The sequence below is a fragment of the Microcaecilia unicolor genome, chromosome 7 (assembly GCF_901765095.1).
Source record: "Microcaecilia unicolor chromosome 7, aMicUni1.1, whole genome shotgun sequence".
Classification (NCBI taxonomy): domain Eukaryota; kingdom Metazoa; phylum Chordata; class Amphibia; order Gymnophiona; family Siphonopidae; genus Microcaecilia; species Microcaecilia unicolor.
The window spans coordinates 149,313,879-149,333,619 of record NC_044037.1 but is presented as its reverse complement, the minus strand read 5'-3'; positions in this window follow the sequence as shown (position 1 = coordinate 149,333,619).

Below are 19,741 nucleotides of genomic sequence, written 5' to 3'. Positions count from 1 at the left end.
GCACATTTAAGTTAGACACATTCAGTTTGTCTAGCTTTTCTTCAAACAGTTAGTTTTCTCAAAATTTAGTATTATTCAATTCAAATTAAAGATGTTTAGTTCGTTTCGTTCTTTTTCTCTAAACATTTTTCCTCAAACATTTACTCTTCCCAATATACATTTTCATTCACTGTTCAATTCACTCCAGCCTTAATTATTATTTTTCTACCGAATTACACCTATCAGACATGGCTCAAGAAATTGTCTTTCCACTTGGTTATATAATAAAAACTTTTTCCACTTGGTCACATATCATTTTAAATCCAAATAGTATATATTTTTTTACAAACTTAGAAACACTACATTCAAGTTTCTTCACTTAATTATTTTATAGTTAGATAATGTTGACACCACTTTATATTATGCATCCATTACGTTCATCAATAATCACTTAATGTGGGTGATAATTATTTTTCAGTATTTCTTAGTTTTCTTTCATGACAGTATTCATTCCATTTTCAATTTATGTTCATTTTCTGATTCCCTATATATAACCATTTCATCATTTTTCATTATTATTTTTTTTTGTCAATCGCAATAGCACATTTTATTGTTCTTAAAATAAGCGTGATTAAGTAAAAATTATCTTATTATTCACTTCATTTCATTGTTAATCATAGTTATTCTATCCCCCGATTCCCCACATACATAATTACTCTAGTCCGGCACTTTATTTTCCTAATTGCAATAGTATATTCTATTGCCCTTAAAATAAGCGCGATTATGTAAATTCCAATTTTATTTCCTTAATTCATTAGCTGTTCCTAATTGGAAACTGCACGTTTACCTTTTCCCTCCAATTTTTGAAAAACGTCATTTCCTTTAATTTTCCTATTTAAGAGACACCGACATTATCGCCATTTTTCAATATATTTTACAATTGCAGACATCCCTTCGGAGAGGAGGTAAGCACTAAAAACCAACCTTTTTCGCGCTACTAGGTATTTAAAATTGGGTAAATAGACTTGTGTCACTTTTGAAACGGATATAACTCTTTGTGGATCTAGAATTCATAGGTTTGTAAAACGATATATATATAAATATCGTAGTGCTCACTAAACAAACGTTTTGAAAAATCTCTATTGAAGACTAAATTTGTCCATGGACTTTCGATTGTTTAAGACAGATAATTTCTTACTTTATCTGGATTTTAATTGTTGTCAATATATAAACAACACAATAACATCGGTCTTGTGTCCTTTATACATAAACATTAGGTATATCGATTCTTTATATATGTTAGAATAGAGACTTCAGTGTCCATTATACTACGTTCTTTTATTCATTTATTATATCACGTCAATTTTACACTTTTAAATTTATTTTATCATAATTTCACGATTTCTCTGCAGTGTAACTAGCTTTTTATTTCTTTTGCAGTTTCACAAGCTTGTTTCGCTTTTTAATATATATTTTTTATATATATTCTTTAGAAGAGAGGAGGTAAGTTTGTTCTACCTCTACATATTTGATTAATCACAATATCAGTATGCACATATATTGAATTTCCTGTTCACATAGAGAGATTCTACCATATTTAGTTTTCAATACATAGTTTATAATATCTATCGTTATCTATTCAATATTTTTCCATTCAGTGCTTATCCTCTCTACCTTAACGTTCCGTTTTATACTGTTGTTGTCTCATAATTAAGTTTCTTCAGGCACATGTTATCATAATACACATTTCTTTCACTGTTTTATCTAACATCACTTTATACGTTTTAATTCACACAGTATTTTATTCTCTCTGCAACACATCAATTATTTCTGCATTATTTTTTAGACACACAGATCTTAGAGAGTTTTGTTTCGTCATTTCCCTTGGAGTACACGTTTTGAGCTACATTCTCTGAGGTATTTTACAATTTATTCATTTTATTTTCAAAAAATCTTCTCTTTCTATCTTTTTTTTGAAAAATACACAAAAAATTCTTTAAGATTAACACATGCTCATTATAAATGTATAAACATTAATGTATAAATACTTTTTCAAATACATATACTCATACATTATTCAACACTATTTTAATTATTTTTATTAATTGCACACATTGTTTATTTTTACAAATTGATGTATTGTTTAAAGTATTATTCATGTGTCTTAACAATTCATAATTTTTAATTATCTATTTATATACAATTGCAATTACAACCTTTATTATTTGGATACAATATACAGTGTTATACATATAAAAATTTTTTGATACATTGTTTAAAGCATTATCCATGTGTGTTAATAATCCATAATATCTTATTAATTCTTTTAAAACAATTAAAAAAAAAACAACTTTTTAAATATTCATATATATGGTTTACTTTAATTATTCAATGTTATACTATCAGAATGAGTCACAGTCACAGATCATTATCTGGTGGTTTGTTTGTTCATATATTTACGTCATACATTTTTAATTAGTGTCTGTTATTTTATTCACTATATCCATGTTCATGATATATTTGTAACAATATTTTCTATTTGTTTCATTGGTCAATTTAGGTTATAAAGACCCCTGAGGCAGGCCTTAGGGCCGAAACACGGCCATGTCGGGTCATTCTTATGTACATCAGGTTTTTAAATTTTTAATTTTCATGTGAATAAAAAAATTTTTTGGTATCCTCATCCACTCTCCTCACTTTTTGTTTTATACAAAATTCAGTCTTACCAGCTCTACACGAGCATTCATATGCAGAACAATGTGAAGCAACTGGCAGACTTGGTGGACAAGCTCCCTGTGGAGCATGCCAGGCCTTTTCAGGAGGTGGTCAGGCAGCTGGAGGTGTGTCGTAAATTCCTGTCCAGGGGTGGTTATGACACTTTTGATGTTGCATCCAGGTCCGCTGCTCAAAGTATAGTGATGTGCAGACTTTCATGGCTGCGTGCCTCTGACCTGGACAATCGAGCCCAGCAGTGGCTTGCAGATGTCCCTTGCCGGGGGGGATAATATTTTTGGCAAGAAGGTCGATCAGGTGGTAGAACAGCTTAACCAGCGGGAAACCGCCCTTAACAAGCTCTCCCACCGTGTGCCTTCAGCATCTACCTCAACAGGTAGACATTTTTTCCGGGGAAGGAGGAGTGTTCCCTATACTTACAGTCAGCATAGGTACACTCCACCTTCCCGAAAGCCTTCTCAGGCTCAACCCCAGCATGCTCGTTCGCGTCAACAGCATGTGCCCAGACAGGCCCATGTGGCTCCCCAGCAAAAGCAAGGAACGGACTTTTGACTGGTTCTGAATGAGCATAGCCGCCATAAAAGTACCTGTGCTGGATGATCTACCGGTCAGGGGCCACTCATAACCTCCGATCGGTGGGTTCTTCAAATAGTCCGGTTATGGTACTCCCTCAATTTGATTTCCAGACCTCCAAATTGTCCACCGGGGGGCTCAATCTTTCAGCTTTCAGCACAGGCATGTACTTGCAGAGGAACTCTCCGCCCTTCTCAGTGTCCCAACCTCCAGTCTCTGGCTCTCACGGCCTGGATGTTGAGGGCGTAAACTTCGCCTCCTTGGGTCTTTCTGAGGGTGTCTCCCGAGTCTTGCTTGCTTCCAGGAAAGATTCCACGAAGAGGTGTTACTCTTTTAAATGGAGAAGGTTTGCCGTCTGGTGTGACAGCAAGGCCCTAGATCCTCGCTCTTGTCCTACACAGACCCTGCTTGAATACTTTGTACACTTGTCAGAGTCGGTCTTAAGACCAACTCCGTAAGAGTTCATCTTAGTGCAATTAGTGCTTTTCATTATCATGTAGCGGGTAAGCCTATCTCTGGACAGCCTTTAGTGGTTCGCTTCATGAGAGGTTTGCTTCTGTCAAAGCCCCCTGTCAAGCCTCCACCAGTAAGAAGAAGAAGAAGAAACAAAACAGCAAAGATGACCAACAAAAACAAAAAAATAATATATATATATATATATATATATATATATATATATATATATATATATATAAAACGTCAACATTTAAAATTAATCATAAGATATGTATTTAAAAGATGAATCCATCAAAATCAAAAAATTACATAAAAAAGGCGACACTTTGGATGTAAAAATGAAGAATCAACTTTATTAGCCAAACTGTAGCAGGGAGAAAGGGACTCGACACAGCTGTGTTTCGGCCGTACTGGCCTGCATCAGGAGTCTTCTCTGCCGTCTGTTGATTATTAATTCTATCCAAATATAAAAAGAATATGTGTGTCTTACCAATAAACTGAAGCTATAGTGCTCAATTGTACTGGAAACAAAGTTGTTGAGCGGAGAAGATCAGAGCAGCGTCTCTGATCTATGCAATCAAACCGAACTAGTATTTTGAATCTGTTTTAAAGTTTTTCCGCCAAAAGTAAACTGTTTTTTTATATATGTATATTTTATTTTTATGTTTTTTGTTTTTTGCTTTTGTTGGTCATCTTTGCTGTTTTTTTCTTGTTGATTTCCTTGCGAAGACTGGTTTCTTCTGTTTTTTGTACTAAAGCCTCCACCAGTGTCATGGGATCTGAACGTCGTTCTCACCCAGCTGATTAAACCTCCTTTTGAGCCACTGCATTCCTGCCATCTGAAGTACTTGACCTGGAAGGTCATTTTCTTGGTGGCTGTTACTTCAGCTCGTAGAGTCAGTGAGCTTCAAGCCCTAGTAGCCCATGCTCCCTATACTTAATTTCATCATAACAGAGTAGTCCTCCGCAATCACCCTAAGTTCTTGCCGAAGGTGGTGTCGGAGTTCCTTCTGAACCAGTCAATTGTCTTGCCAACATTTTTCCCCCGACCTCATACCCGCCCTGCTGAACTTCAGTTGCACACATTGGACTGCAAGCGAGCATTGGCCTTCTACCTGGAGCGGACAAGCCCCTTCAAACAGTCCGCCCAAATGTTTGTTTCTTTTGATCCCAACAGAAGGTGAGTGGCTGTTGGGAAACGCACCATCTCAAATTGGCTAGCAGATTGCATTTCCTTCACTTACACCCAAGCTGGGCTGACTCTTGAGGGTCATGTCACGGCTCACAGTGTTAGAGCCATGGCAGCGTCAGTGGCCCACTTGAAGTCAGCCACTATTGAAGAGATTTGCAAGGCTGCGACATGGTCATCTGTCCACACATTCACATCTCATTACTGCCTCTAGCAGGATACCTGATGCGACAGTCAATTCGGGCAGTCGGTGCTACAGAATCTGTTTGGGGTTTAGAATCCAACTCCACCCCCCTAGACCCATTTTATTCTGTTCCAGGCTGCACTCTCAGTTAGTTGTTGTTGTTTAGGTCAATCTCATTTATGTCCTCGCCGTTGCGAGGTCCTATTGACCAATGTTTTGTTATTTTGAGTGAGCCTGGGGGCTAGGGATACCCCAATCGTGAGAACAAGCAGCCTGCTTGTCCTCGGAGAAAGTGAGGTTACTAACCTGTAGCAGGTATTCTCCAAGGACAGCAGGCTGATTGTTCTCATAAACCCGCCCACCTCCCCTTGGAGTTGCGTCTTCCCTTGTCTTTTGCTTTCTATTTGACTGAGGGACACGCTTGCACTACGGGCGGGAAGATGGTCGCGCATGCGCAGTACATATGTGGACGCAAGGGCTAGCAAAACTTGTTGCTAGAAAGATCTTCCGATCCTGGGGCTGCCGTTGGACGTCACCCAATTGTGAGAACAATCAGCCTGCTGTCCTTGGAGAATATCTGCTACAGGTTAGTAACCTCGCTTTATCTGTCCCAATATAATTTCCAGAAAAATGTGGTAACCAAAATTCATTAGCAAAAACAATGGGCAAAATTATAAATTTACCCAAAGAGGCAAATTCTAAGCTCTCAACATCCAAGCCGTGAGATCCAGAGACTGGAGGTTGGGATGTACAAAAGCCCCCTCGTTCTGAGTAATGAGAGTTGGAAAACACTCCAATCTCCACAGTTCTTCGGAGGACAACTCCAGAAGAAGAGGGAACCAAATCTGATGCGGCCAGAAGGGAGCGATCAGAATCATGGTTCCACGATCTTGTTTGAGTTTCAGCAAAGTCTTCCCCACCAGAGGTATGGGAGGATACGCATACAGAAGGCCTGTCCCCCAATGAAGGAGGAAGGCATCCGACGCTAGTCTGCCGTGGGCCTGAAGTCTGGAACAGAACTGAGGGACCTTGTGATTGAATTGAGTGGCAAAAAGATCCACCGAGGGGGTGCCCCACGCTCGGAAGATCTTTCTGGCGACAGCCATGCTCAGTGACCACTCGTGAGGTTGCATTATCCTGCTCAACCTGTCGGCCAGACTGTTGTTTACGCCGGCTAGATAAATGGCCTGGAGAAACATGCCTTGTTGGCGAGCCCAAAGCCACATCTGCACGGCCTCCTGACACAGAGGGTGAGATCCGGTGCCCCCTTGCTTGTTTGTGTAGTACATCGCAACCTGATTGTCTGTTTGTATAAGAATAATTTGGTTGGATAGCCGATCTCTGAAAGCATTTAGAGCGTTCCAGATTGCTCGCAACTCCAGGAGGTTGATCTGAAGACGCTTTTCCTGAAGGGACCAAGCTCCTTGAGTATGAATCCCATCTACATGGGCTCCCCACCCTAGGAGGAATGCATCCGTCGTCAGCACTTTTTGTGGCTGAGGAATTTGGAATGGGCGCCCCAAAACCAGACTGGATTGAATTGTCCACCACTGAAGGGAATTCCGAAAGTCGATGGACAGCTGGATCACATCTTCTAGATCCCCTGTAGCTTGATACCACTGGGAAGCTAGGGCCCACTGAGCTGATCTCATGTGAAAACATGCCATGGGAGTTACATGAACTGTGGAAGCCATGTGCCCCAGAAGTCTCAACATCTGCCGAGCTGTGATCTGTTGAGACGCTTGAACCTTGGAGACCAGAGACAGAAGGTTGTCTGCTCTTGGCTCGAGAAGAAAGGCACAAGCTGTCTTTGTGCACAACAGAGCCCCTATGAATTCCAATTTTTGAACCGAGAGGAGATGGGACTTTGGGTAACTGATGACAAACCCTAAGAGCTCCAGCACTAGAATAGTCATCCGCATGGGCCAAGCCAAAAGCAGCACACAGTACTGAAAATGCTGCGTTCCCAGCCGAAACCGCAGATACTTCCTGTGAGCTGGAAGTATTGAGATGTGGGTATAAGCATCCTTTAAGTCCAGATAGCATAGCCAATCATTTTCCTGAATCATGGAAAGAAGGGTGCCCATGGAAAGCATCCTGAACTTTTCTCGAACCAGATATTTGTTCAGGCCCCTTAGGTCTAGGATGGGACGCATCCCCCCTGTCTTCTTTTCCACAAGGAAGTACCTGGAATAGAATCCCAGCCCTTCTTGCCTTGGTGGAACGGGCTTGACCACATTGGTGCTGAGAAGGGCAGAGAGTTCCTCTGCAAGTACCTGCTTGTGTTGGGAGCTGAAAGACTGAGCTCCCGGTGGGCAATTTGGAGGCTTGGTCTCCAGATTGAGGGTGTATCCTAACCAGAATATTTGAAGAACCCACCGGTCGGAGGTTATCAGAGGCCACCTTTGGTGAAAAAATTTTAACCTCCCTCCGACAGGCAGATCGCCCGGCACGGACACATTTATGGTGGCTATGATCAACTGGAGCCAGTCAAAAACCCGTCTCTGGTTTTTGCTGGGGAGCTGCAGGGGCCTGTTTAGGCGCACGCTGTTGACAAGAACGAGCGTGCTGTGGCAGAGCCTGAACCGGCTGTTGAGAAGTAGGAGTGTACTTACGGCCCCTAGAGGCGTAAGGTGCACTTCTCTTCCCTTTAAAAAACTTCCTAGATGAGGAAGCAGATGCAGGAGGCACCTGGCGGGAGAGAGAGTCCCTAGCGTTATCACGCTGATAGAGATGATCAATCAACTCTTCAACCTTCTCACCGAAAAGATGATCCCCTCGGCAAGGGATATCCGCAATTTTCTGCTGAGTTCGTTCCTCCAGGTTACAGGCACGCAGCCATGAAAGTCTGCGCATCACTATACCCATAGCAGAAAATCTGGATGTCACATCGCAAGTATCGTAAATGCCCCTGGACAGGAACTTGCGACACGCCTTCTGCTGCCTGACCACTTGACGAAAAGGCTCGGCCTGCCCCGGTGGGAGTGCATCAACCAAGCTCTCAAGCTGCCGCACTGAGTTCCGCAAATGAATGCTTATGAAGAGCTGGTACGACTGAATTTTGGAAGCGAGCATGCCAGCCTGATACGCCTTCTTCCCAAAAGAATCCAAGGTTCTATGTTCTCGGCCCGGGGGCGCTGAGGCAAAGTTCCTAGAACTCTTAGCTCTTCTGAGAGCGGAATCCACCACCGCAGAGTCATGAGGCAACTGAGGCCGGACGAAACTGGGTTCCCCGTGGATCCGATACTGGGATTCAGCCTTTTTGGGAATAGTTGGACAAGAAAGAGGCTTCTCCCAGTTCCTCATCAGCACTTCCCTGAGTGTATCATGAAAAGGAGCTGTGGTAGAAGACTTAGGTGGAGATGGATAATCCAGGACCTCGAGCATCTTGGCCCTGGTCTCATCCACAGTCTCCACAGGGAAGAGAATGGCCTCAGACATTTCCCACACAAAAGATGAAAAAGACAAGCTCTCTGGAGGAGGGTCGAATCAGATGGAAGACCTAGAGAATCCTCGGCAGAGAAAACTCCATGACCCCCATCTTCATCAGATGAGCCATCATTGGATGGGGCTAACAACTCAGAAAGAGCAGCCCGGATCTGAGCCCGTCTCGACATGGAGGTGCGGTGGCCTCGATGATGGTGTCGAGAAGTCGCCTCCCCAGGAGACTCCGGTGAAGCTTCCTCCATCGAAGGCAATGGAGAGTCGACCCGGGAGGCTGCCGACCCCGATACCGGAAGCGGTACCGGAGAAATAGACCTCACCACCAGCGAAAGGCACAATGCCGAGGGAGCCTCCGGCACCATCAGTACCAGTACCTCCGGTGCCGGGCGCAAAGGATGCAGCACCGCTTCCATGAAATCAGGAAAAATAGCCTTGATGCGCTCATCTACAGAAGCTATCGGGGAAGGCTGCGGTGCCGGTGTGGGCTTCAGAGGCAGAATCTGCAGAGGCTGGGGAGCCGGTACTGGGCTGCTAGATGACCTGCGCATCGATACCTCCATAACAGAGGGAGAGCGATCCTCTCAGCATCGACGCTTCTCGGGTATCGAATGCTTTGATGACCCGGAGCTCGTGGTACCGTGTCGAGAAGGAGATCGATGACTGTGCTTCTTGGCCTTCACCCGACGCCCATCATCGAGACTCCTCGGTACCGGTGAGGAAGACGTGGAATCCACACGCTTCCTCGGGGCCGGGTCCGATAGAGTTCGGTCCCGGGGGGCCTGCAAAGCAGGAGGCGCCGAGGCAGGTGGAGACCCGCTCGATGCATCACTGCTCCCAGCGTGCATCGATCTTTTGGCAGCCTGTACCCAGTCTCCCGATGCCAACGCTGCCCTCGACATCGACGGTACCGATGTCGACGCCGACGTCGAGGTACCGGACCCAAAAAGCTTTTCTCTTTGGGCCTCTCTAAAAAGCTGAGTGCGCTTTTTCATTTTTAGGCACAACTTACAGCTTTCCTGCAGATGGTCGGGCCCAAGGCACTGAAGGCACCAGGAATGCGGATCAGTGCCAGAGATGGTCCGGTTGCAGCGGGCGCAAGGCTTGAAGCCACTGGACATCTTTGATGACATTGCGGGAAAAATGGCCTCCGCAAAATCAAAGGAAGCGATGGTGTCAGAAAAAGGGACACAAAACAGGGGAAAAAAGCGACCGAGCAACCTAAGAACGGTCGCAAACGAAAAAGAAAGGAAACGTTAAAGCGAAGAAAATATTAAGGAAATAAAGGAAACTTGTTTTTTTTTTAAACAAGTGAAATCAATTCGACGAAGAAACTTTTCACTCCATGGGACCCGAAGAAACGCGAAGCGAAACTCCGTGTCTCCTCAGACGCAGAAAGAAAACAACTGAGGAGCGTGTCTGCGCGGCGGGCGGGAATTCGTGCGCGTGCATGCGCGGTGTGATCATCTCGCGCTACGGAACACTCTAGAAGAGACTTTTGGCGATTTTGCTTGAAAGTCCTCCGGGGCCGACGTGATGTCACCCACATGTGAGAATATCAGCCTGCTTGTCCTCAGAGAAACAATGCTACCCCTCCACCAATTCGATCCACCCTATAGCGAATGCTACATACCTGTAGAAGGTATTCTCCGAGGACAGCAGGCTGATTGTTCTCACTGATGGGTTGACGTCCTCGGCAGCCCCCTCCATCGGAAAGTTTACTAGCAAAGGCCTTTGCTAGTCCTCGCGCGCCCATGCGCACCGCGCATGCGCGGCCGTCTTCCCGCCCGAAACCGGCTCGAGTCGGCCAGTCCAGTATGTAGCAAGACAATACACTTCAAGGGAAGACACAACTCCAAAGGGGAGGCGGGCGGGTTTGTGAGAACAATCAGCCTGCTGTCCTCGGAGAATACCTTCTACAGGTATGTAGCATTCGCTTTCTCCGAGGACAAGCAGGCTGCTTGTTCTCACTGATGGGGTATCCCTAGCCCCCAGGCTCACTCAAAACAACAACCATGGTCAATTGGACCTCGCAACGGCGAGGACATAACTGAGATTGACCTAAAAAATTTACCAACTAACTGAGAGTGCAGCCTGGAACAGAACAAACAGGGCCCTCGGGGGGTGGAGTTGGATCCTAAAGCCCAAACAGGTTCTGAAGAACTGACTGCCGAACCGACTGTCGCGTCGGGTATCCTGCTGCAGGCAGTAATGAGATGTGAATGTGTGGACAGATGACCACGTCGCAGCTTTGCAAATTTCTTCAATAGAGGCTGACTTCAAGTGGGCTACCGACGCAGCCATGGCTCTAACATTATGAGCCGTGACATGACCCTCAAGAGCCAGCCCCGCCTGGGCGTAAGTGAAGGAAATGCAATCTGCTAGCCAATTGGATATGGTGCGTTTCCCTACAGCCACTCCCCTCCTATTGGGATCAAAAGAAACAAACAATTGGGCGGACTGTCTGTGGGGCTGTGTCCGCTCCAGGTAGAAGGCCAATGCTCTCTTGCAGTCCAATGTGTGCAGCTGACGTTCAGCAGGGCAGGAATGAGGACGGGGAAAGAATGTTGGCAAGACAATTGACTGGTTCAGATGGAACTCCGACACGACCTTTGGCAAGAACTTAGGGTGAGTGCGGAGGACTACTCTGTTATGATGAAATTTGGTGTAAGGGGCCTGGGCTACCAGGGCCTGAAGCTCACTGACTCTACGAGCTGAAGTAACTGCCACCAAGAAAATGACCTTCCAAGTCAAGTACTTCAGATGGCAGGAATTCAGTGGCTCAAAAGGAGGTTTCATCAGCTGGGTGAGAACGACATTGAGATCCCATGACACTGTAGGAGGCTTGACAGGGGGCTTTGACAAAAGCAAACCTCTCATGAAGCGAACAACTAAAGGCTGTCCCGAGATCGGCTTACCTTCCACACGGTAATGGTATGCACTGATTGCGCTAAGGTGAACTCTTACAGAGTTGGTCTTGAGACCAGACTCAGACAAGTGCAGAAGGTATTCAAGCAGGGTCTGTGTAGGACAAGAGCGAGGATCTAGGGCCTTGCTGTCACACCAGACGGCAAACCTCCTCCAATGGAAGAAGTAACTTCTCTTAGTGGACTCTTTCCTGGAAGCAAGCAAGATGCGGGAGACACCCTCCGACAGACCCAAAGAGGCAAAGTCTACGCCCTCAACATCCAGGCTGTAAGAGCCAGCGACTGGAGGCTGGGATGCAGAAGCGCCCCTTCGTCCTGTGTGATGAGGGTCGGAAAACACTCCAATCTCCACGGTTCTTCGGAGGACAACTCCAGAAGAAGAGGGAACCAGATCTGACGCGGCCAAAAAGGAGCAATCAGAATCATGGTGCCTCGTTCTTGCTTGAGTTTCAACAAAGTCTTCCCCACCAGAGGTATGGGAGGATAAGCATACAGCAGACCCTCCCCCCAGTCCAGGAGGAAGGCATCCAATGCCAGTCTGCCGTGGGCCTGAAGCCTGGAACAGAACTGAGGGACTTTGTGGTTCACTCGAGATGCGAAGAGATCTACCAAGGGGGTGCCCCACACCTGGAAGATCTGTCGTACCACTTGGGAATTGAGCGACCACTCGTGAGGTTGCATAATCCTGCTCAACCTGTCGGCCAGACTGTTGTTTACGCCTGCCAGATATGTGGCTTGGAGCACCATGCCGTGACGGCGAGCCCAGAGCCACATGCTGACGGCTTCCTGACACAGGGGGCTAGATCCGGTGCCCCCCTGCTTGTTGACATAGTACATGGCAACCTGGTTGCCTGTCTGAATTTGGATAATTTGGTGGGACAGCCGATCTCTGAAAGCCTTCAGAGCGTTCCAGATCGCTCGTAACTCCAGAAGATTGATCTGCAGATCGCGTTCCTGGAGGGACCAGCTTCCTTGGGTGTGAAGCCCATCGACATGAGCTCCCCATCCCAGGAGGGACGCATCCGTGGTCAGCACCTTTTGTGGCTGAGGAATTTGGAAGGGACGTCCCAGAGTCAAATTGGAGCAAATCGTCCACCAATATAGGGATTTGAGAAAACTCGTGGACAGGTGGATCACGTCCTCTAGACCCCCAGCGGCCTGATACCACTGGGAGGCTAGGGTCCATTGAGCAGATCTCATGTGAAGGCGGGCCATGGGAGTCACATGAACTGTGGAGGCCATGTGGCCCAGCAATCTCAACATCTGCCGAGCTGTGATCTGCTGGGACGCTCGCACCCGCGAGACGAGGGACAACAAATTGTTGGCTCTCGTCTCTGGGAGATAGGCGCGAGCCGTCCGAGAATCCAGCAGAGCTCCAATGAATTCGAGTTTCTGGACTGGGAGAAGATGGGACTTTGGATAATTTATTACAAACCCCAGTAGCTCCAGGAGGCGAATAGTCATCTGCATGGACTGCAGGGCTCCTGCCTCGGATGTGTTCTTCACCAGCCAATCGTCGAGATATGGGAACACGTGCACCCCCAGCCAGCGAAGTGCCGCTCCTACCACAGCCAAGCACTTTGTGAACACCCTGGGCGCAGAGGCGAGCCCAAAGGGTAGCACACAGTACTGGAAGTGACGTGTGCCCAGCTGAAATCGCAGATACTGTCTGTGAGCTGGCAGTATCGGGATGTGCGTATAGGCGTCCTTCAAGTCCAGAGAGCATAGCCAATCTTTTTCCTGAATCATGGGAAGAAGGGTGCCCAGGGAAAGCATCCTGAACTTTTCTTTTACGAGATATTTGTTCAGGGCCCTTAGGTCTAGGATGGGACGCATCCCCCCTGTTTTCTTTTCCACAAGGAAGTACCTGGAATAGAATCCCAGCCCTTCTTGCCCGGATGGCACGGGCTCGACCGCATTGGCGCTGAGAAGGGTGGAGAGTTCCTCTGCAAGTACCTGCTTGTGCTGGAAGCTGTAAGACTGAGCTCCCGGTGGACAATTTGGAGGATTTGAGGCCAAATTGAGGGTGTGTCCTTGTCGGACTATTTGGAGAACCCACTGATCAGAGGTTATGAGAGGCCACATTTGGTGAAAAACTTTCAACCTCCCTCCGACCTGCAGGTCTCCCGTCACTGACACTTGGATGTCGGCTATGCTCTGCTGGAGCCAGTCAAAAGCTCGTCCATGGCTTTTGCTGGGGAGCCGAGGGGCCTTGCTGAGTCGCACGCTGCTGACGAGAGCGAGCGCGCTGGGGCTTAGCCTGGGCCACAGGCTGTCGGGAAGGAGGACTGTACCTACACTTGCCAGAAGAGTAGGGAACAGTCTTCCTTCCCCCGAAAAATCTTCTACCTGTAGAGGTAGATGCTGAAGGCTGCCGGCGGGAGAACTTGTCGAATGCGGTGTCCCGCTGGTGGAGATGCTCTACCACCTGCTCGACTTTCTCTCCAAAAATGTTATCCGCCCGGCAAGGCGAGTCCGCAATTCGCTGCTGGAGTCTATTCTCCAGGTCGGCGGCACGCAGCCATGAGAGCCTGCGCATCACCACACCTTGATCAGCGGCCCTGGACGCAACATCAAAGGTGTCATACACCCCTCTGGCCAGGAATTTTCTGCACGCCTTCAGCTGCCTGACCACCTCCTGAAAAGGCTTGGCTTGCTCAGGGGGAAGAGCATCAACCAAGCCCGCCAACTGCCGCACATTGTTCCGCATGTGTATGCTCGTGTAGAGCTGGTAAGACTGGATTTTGGCCACGAGCATAGAAGAATGGTAGGCCTTCCTCCCAAAGGAGTCTAAGGTTCTAGGGTGTTTGCCCGGGGGCGCTGAAGCATGCTCCCTAGAACTCTTAGCCTTCTTTAGGGCCAAATCCACAACTCCAGAGTCGTGAGGCAACTGAGTGCGCATCAGCTCTGGGTCCCCATGGATCCGGTACTGGGACTCAATTTTCTTGGGAATGTGGGGATTAGTTAATGGTTTGGTCCAGTTCGCCAGCAATGTCTTTTTCAGGACATGATGCATGGGTACTGTGGACGCTTCCTTAGGTGGAGAAGGATAGTCCAGGAGCTCAAACATTTCAGCCCTGGGCTCGTCCTCCACAACCACCGGGAAGGGGATGGCCGTAGACATCTCCCGGACAAAGGAAGCGAAAGACAGACTCTCAGGAGGAGAAAGCTGTCTTTCAGGGGAGGGAGTGGGATCAGAAGGAAGACCCTCAGACTCCTCGTCAGAGAAATATCTGGGGTCTTCCTCTTCCTCCCACGAGGCCTCACCATCGGTGTCAGACACAAGTTCACGAACCTGTGTCTGCAACCTCGCCCGGATCGACGCCGTGGAGCCACGTCCACGATGGGGGCGTCGAGAGGTAGACTCCCTCGCCCGCATCGGCGAAGCTCCCTCCGCCGACGTAGCCGGGGAGCCCTCCTGGGAGATGGCCGCAGTCGGCACCGCACGCGGTACCGACGTCGGGGACCTCACCCCGGGCGATGGGCCAGCCGGCGCCACGCTCGACGGTACCGGAGGCGCAAGCACCGCCGGTACCGGAGGGGTAGGGCGCAACAGCTCTCCCAGAATCTCTGGGAGAACGGCCCGGAGGCTCTCGTTCAGAGCGGCTGCAGAGAAAGGCAGAGAGGTCGATGCAGGCGTCGACGTCAAAACCTGTTCCGGGCGTGGAGGCTGTTCCGGGCTGTCCAGAGTGGAGCGCATCGACACCTCCTGAACAGAGGGTGAACGGTCCTCTCGGTGCCGATGCCTGCTGGGTGCCGACTGCCTCGGCGACCCAGAGCTCTCGGTGCCGATGCGGGAAGGGGACCGGTGTCGATGCTTCTTCGTCTTCTTCCGAAGCACGTCACCGGAGCTTCCCGGCACCGACGAGGAGGACGTAGAATCCAGCCGTCGCTTCCTCGGGGCCGAGGCCGAAGGAGGTCGGTCTCGGGGGGGCTGTACCGCAGGAGCCCTCAGGGTAGGGGGAGACCCACCGGAAGGCTCACCGCCACCAGCAGGGGAATGGACAGCCCTCACCTGCACTCCAGACGATGCACCACCGTCCGACGACATCAGCAGACGAGGTCCCGGTACCACCGACGTCGATGCAGTCGCCCGATGCCTCAGCGCCGATGCAGAGACTCGATGCCTCGATGCACCCGATACACTGGCAGCCGAGGAAGACGGTCTGGACGCTGACGACGTCGATGCACTCGATGTCCCCGGTGCCGATGCCGACGAAGAGCCCGAGAACAAAACGTTCCACTGGGCCAATCTCGCTACCTGAGTCCGCCTTTGTAACAGGGAACACAGACTACAGTTCTGAGGGCGGTGCTCGTCCCCCAGACACTGAAGACGCGACGAGTGCCTATCAGTGAGCGAGATTACCCGGGCGCACTGGGTGCACTTCTTGAAGCCGCTGGAAGGCTTCGATGTCATGGGCGGAAACATCACGCCAGTGAAGTCGAAAGCCGAAATGGCGAAAAAGAGCACCAAAACTTTGAGGGAGAAAAATCTCGACCGAGGCCAAAATGAGGCCTACCCCGACGACGAAAGAAAACTTACGGGGCAAAACTTTGAAAATACGGGAAGGGCAGAAAACCCGAAAGGGTCTTCCGGAGCACTTCCGGAGCACTTCCCGAACTCTTTCACGAAGAAAAAACAAGAAAACACGTCGAAAAAGGACGCGCGAGGTCGACTCTCTGGGGCACGAACGGCGCAACACGACCGTACCGAGCGCGGACAAAAGAAGACTGGCCGGCTTGAGCCGGTTTCGGGCGGGAAGATGGCCGCGCATGCGCGGTGCGCATGGGCGCGCGAGGACTAGCAAAGGCCTTTGCTAGTGAAGATTCCGATGGAGGGGGCTGCCGTGGACGTCAACCCATCAGTGAGAACAAGCAGCCTGCTTGTCCTCGGAGAAATGTGGGATACAAATGTTAACAAATAAAAATAAAAAAAATAAAAATAAATAATGTTAATGATTGTACCAATAGTCTGAATGTTTCTGATGAGAAATAGGGTCTGATCCTTTTTAGTTTCCAAAGAGACCTGAAAGATTTTATCGTTACTGAGGAAACTTGAGTAGCAAATGTTAAATGTTTGTCTATAATTACACCTAGAATTTTCAGATTATTGTCAATGGGGAATGAAATGTTGTCAGTTGTGAAACTGTTGTAGTTGTTTTGGTCAAATAGGATGGTAATGACCATGAATTTAGTTTTTTCTTTATTTAGCTTTAGTTTGGATTCTGAGGCCCAGGCCTTTTGTAAGATGCCTTTAATGTTCTTTTTGAAGGTGTATAATTAAATAGAATTAAAAGGGCAAGTAATGATTAGATAAAGGATTTCAATTAAAACAGGGTAAGTCAACAGTTGGGGTACCTAGGTGGATTCTTATGGCCCCAAGTTGTTGTTCTCCAGCAGGACAAAGGGAATAAATCTCAAGACCTTGATTCCCTCTTGTCCTAATGAAGAGCCAAGGTTGCCAACCATTGTGGACAATATTATACGTGACAAGCCAAAAGTCAAATACATTTCCTGGTTCAGGCCTGGTTAATGGTGTTTCTGGCTGTTCAACTCTTACAAGGCCACACCCTTCAAATATATCAAAAACATCTACTACTTGTCTATCAGGGCCTATGGTCCAGGTGTCGAACAATGTCTCACACAGTATCCGATACCTAGTTATGGGGTCCCAGGTAGGGCTCCCAACGCTATCCTTTTAACATACTCTCGTTTGCTGTCTATATTCAAAGGTTATGTGTATGGTAACATCATCAGCATATATGAATGTTTTGAATCTTGCTGTTTCTAGTCTGTTGCCTAGTGGTGACATCATTACATTAAACAGAATGGGCGATAATGGAGAACCCTGAGGGACGCCACAGTCCGGTGACCAAGGAGAGGATAAGGTTCCTTTCATTTTCACTTTGTAAGATCTTGATTTCAGGAATCCTTGAAACCATTTGTGGACTGTGCCACATATACCAAAGTTGTCTAGTATGTTTAAGGTAAAATTATGTATCATACCTGATAATTTTCTTTCCATTAATCATAGCTGATCAATCCATAGACTGGTGGGTTGTGTCCATCTACCAGCAGGTGGAGATAGAGAGCAATCCTTTTGCCTCCCTATATGTGGTCATGTGCTACCGGAAACTCCTCAGTATGTCGATATCAAAGCTCCATCCGCAGGACTCAGCACTTAGAGAATTACACCCACAAAGGGACACTCTGCCCAGCTCACCACCGCCGAAACGGGGGAGGGGAATTAACCCAGCTCATCCCCACACAAGTGGGGGAGGGACACCACACCCGCCGATGCGGGGGGATCTGGCTTATCCTGCAACCGCAATCGCGGGAGGAGCTGACTGACCCTAACACCGCCGAAGCGGGAGGGGTACAAAGCTGCCCTACAGCCGCACGAAGCAGGAGGGAGCGCCGGCAGAATTTAAGCCTCAATCCAGCCCCGTAAAACGGAGGGGAGAGGAATGCAGCAGCTCACTGTAACACAAACTCGTCTCAACTCTTGAAGAATCCAATTGAAAAAACTTGAACACGAAGTCCTCCTGAACCGGAACTGAAGACTAAACTTGAACCTGAAATGCAACCAGAATATAAATAGTACAGATATCTGGGAGGGGCTATGGATTGATCAGCTATGATTAATGGAAAGAAAATTATCAGGTATGATACATAATTTTACCTTCCATATCATCATGCTGATCAATTCATAGACTGGTGGGATGTACCGAAGCAGTACTCACCCAGGGCGGGACATTGAAATCCCTGACCGCAACACTGAAGCTCCAAACCGGGCCTCCGCCCGAGCAGCCACAGTCAAGCAGTAATGCCTGGAGAAGGTATGGGCCGATGCCCAAGTTGCCGCCTTGCAAATCTCTTCCAAGGAGACGGACCCGGCCTCTGCCATCGAGGCCGCCTGAGCTCTAGTGGAGTGAGCCTTCAGCTGGATAGGCGGCACCTTCCCCGCGGCCACATAAGCCGCTGCAATGGCTTCCTTGACCCATCTTGCCACTGTAGGCTTAGCAGCCTGTAGACCCTTACGAGGACCTGCAAACAGGACAAACAGATGATCCGACTTCCGGAAATCATTGGTCACTTCCAAGTATCTGATGATGACTCGTCTCACATCCAGATATTTGAGAGCAGAGTATTCCTCTGGGTAGTCCTCACTACGAAAGGAAGGGAGACAGAGCTGCTGATTCACATGGAAGCGAGAAACAATCTTGGGCAGGAAGGAAGGCACTGTGCGAATAGACACTCCTGCCTCAGTGAACTGCAGAAAAGGCTCTCGACATGAGAGTGCCTGGAGCTCGGAAACTCTTCTGGCTGAAGTGATAGCCACCAAAAAGACTGCTTTCAACGTCAGGTCTTTCAGAGATGCCCTCGACAAGGGTTCAAAAGGCGGCTTCTGCAAGGCTCTTAGCACCAGGTTGAGATTCCACGCAGGCACCACTGAGTGCAGAGGAGGGCGCAGGTGATTAACTCCCTTGAGAAAACGCACCACATCTGGCTGCGAAGCCAGGGAAGCACCCTTCAGGTGGCCCCTGAAGCAAGCCAGAGCTGCTACCTGGACTTTAAGGGAACTGAGCGACAGGCCTTTCTCCAGACCTTCTTGCAGGAACGCCAACACTGAAGAAATTGGAGCAGTGAAGGGAGAAAGTGAGCCCGCTTCACACCACGCTGCAAAGGTACGCCAAACCCTGGCGTAAGCAGTAGAAGTAGAGCGCTTCCTCGCTCTCAGCATAGTGGCGATGACCTTGTCTGAGAAGCCCTTCTTCCTCAGACGCTGCCGCTCAATAGCTAGGCCGTAAGACCAAAGGGGGAGGGATCCTCCATCACCACGGGACCCTGATGCAACAGGCCCTGCTCCACTGGCAGCCGCAAAGGATTGTCCACTGAGAGCCTGATCAAGTCCGCATACCAGGGACGTCTGGGCCAGTCCGGACCCACCAGGATTATCCGGCCCGGATGCTTTGCCACCCGGTCATGCACCCTTGCCCAACATGGGCCAGGGCGGGAACACATAGAGAAGCTCCTGTGTCGGCCACTGTTGGAGAAGAGCATCTACTCCCAGGGATCGAGGGTCCCGTCCTCTGCTGAAAAAGCGCGGCACTTGGCAATTGGCCGATGACGCCATCAGATCTAGGCTCGACTGGCCCCAGCGCTTCGTGATGTCCAAGAACGCCTGAGCCGATAACTGCCACTCTCCGGGATCCAAGGTATGGCGACTGAGAAAGTCCGCCTTGACATTCATGACTT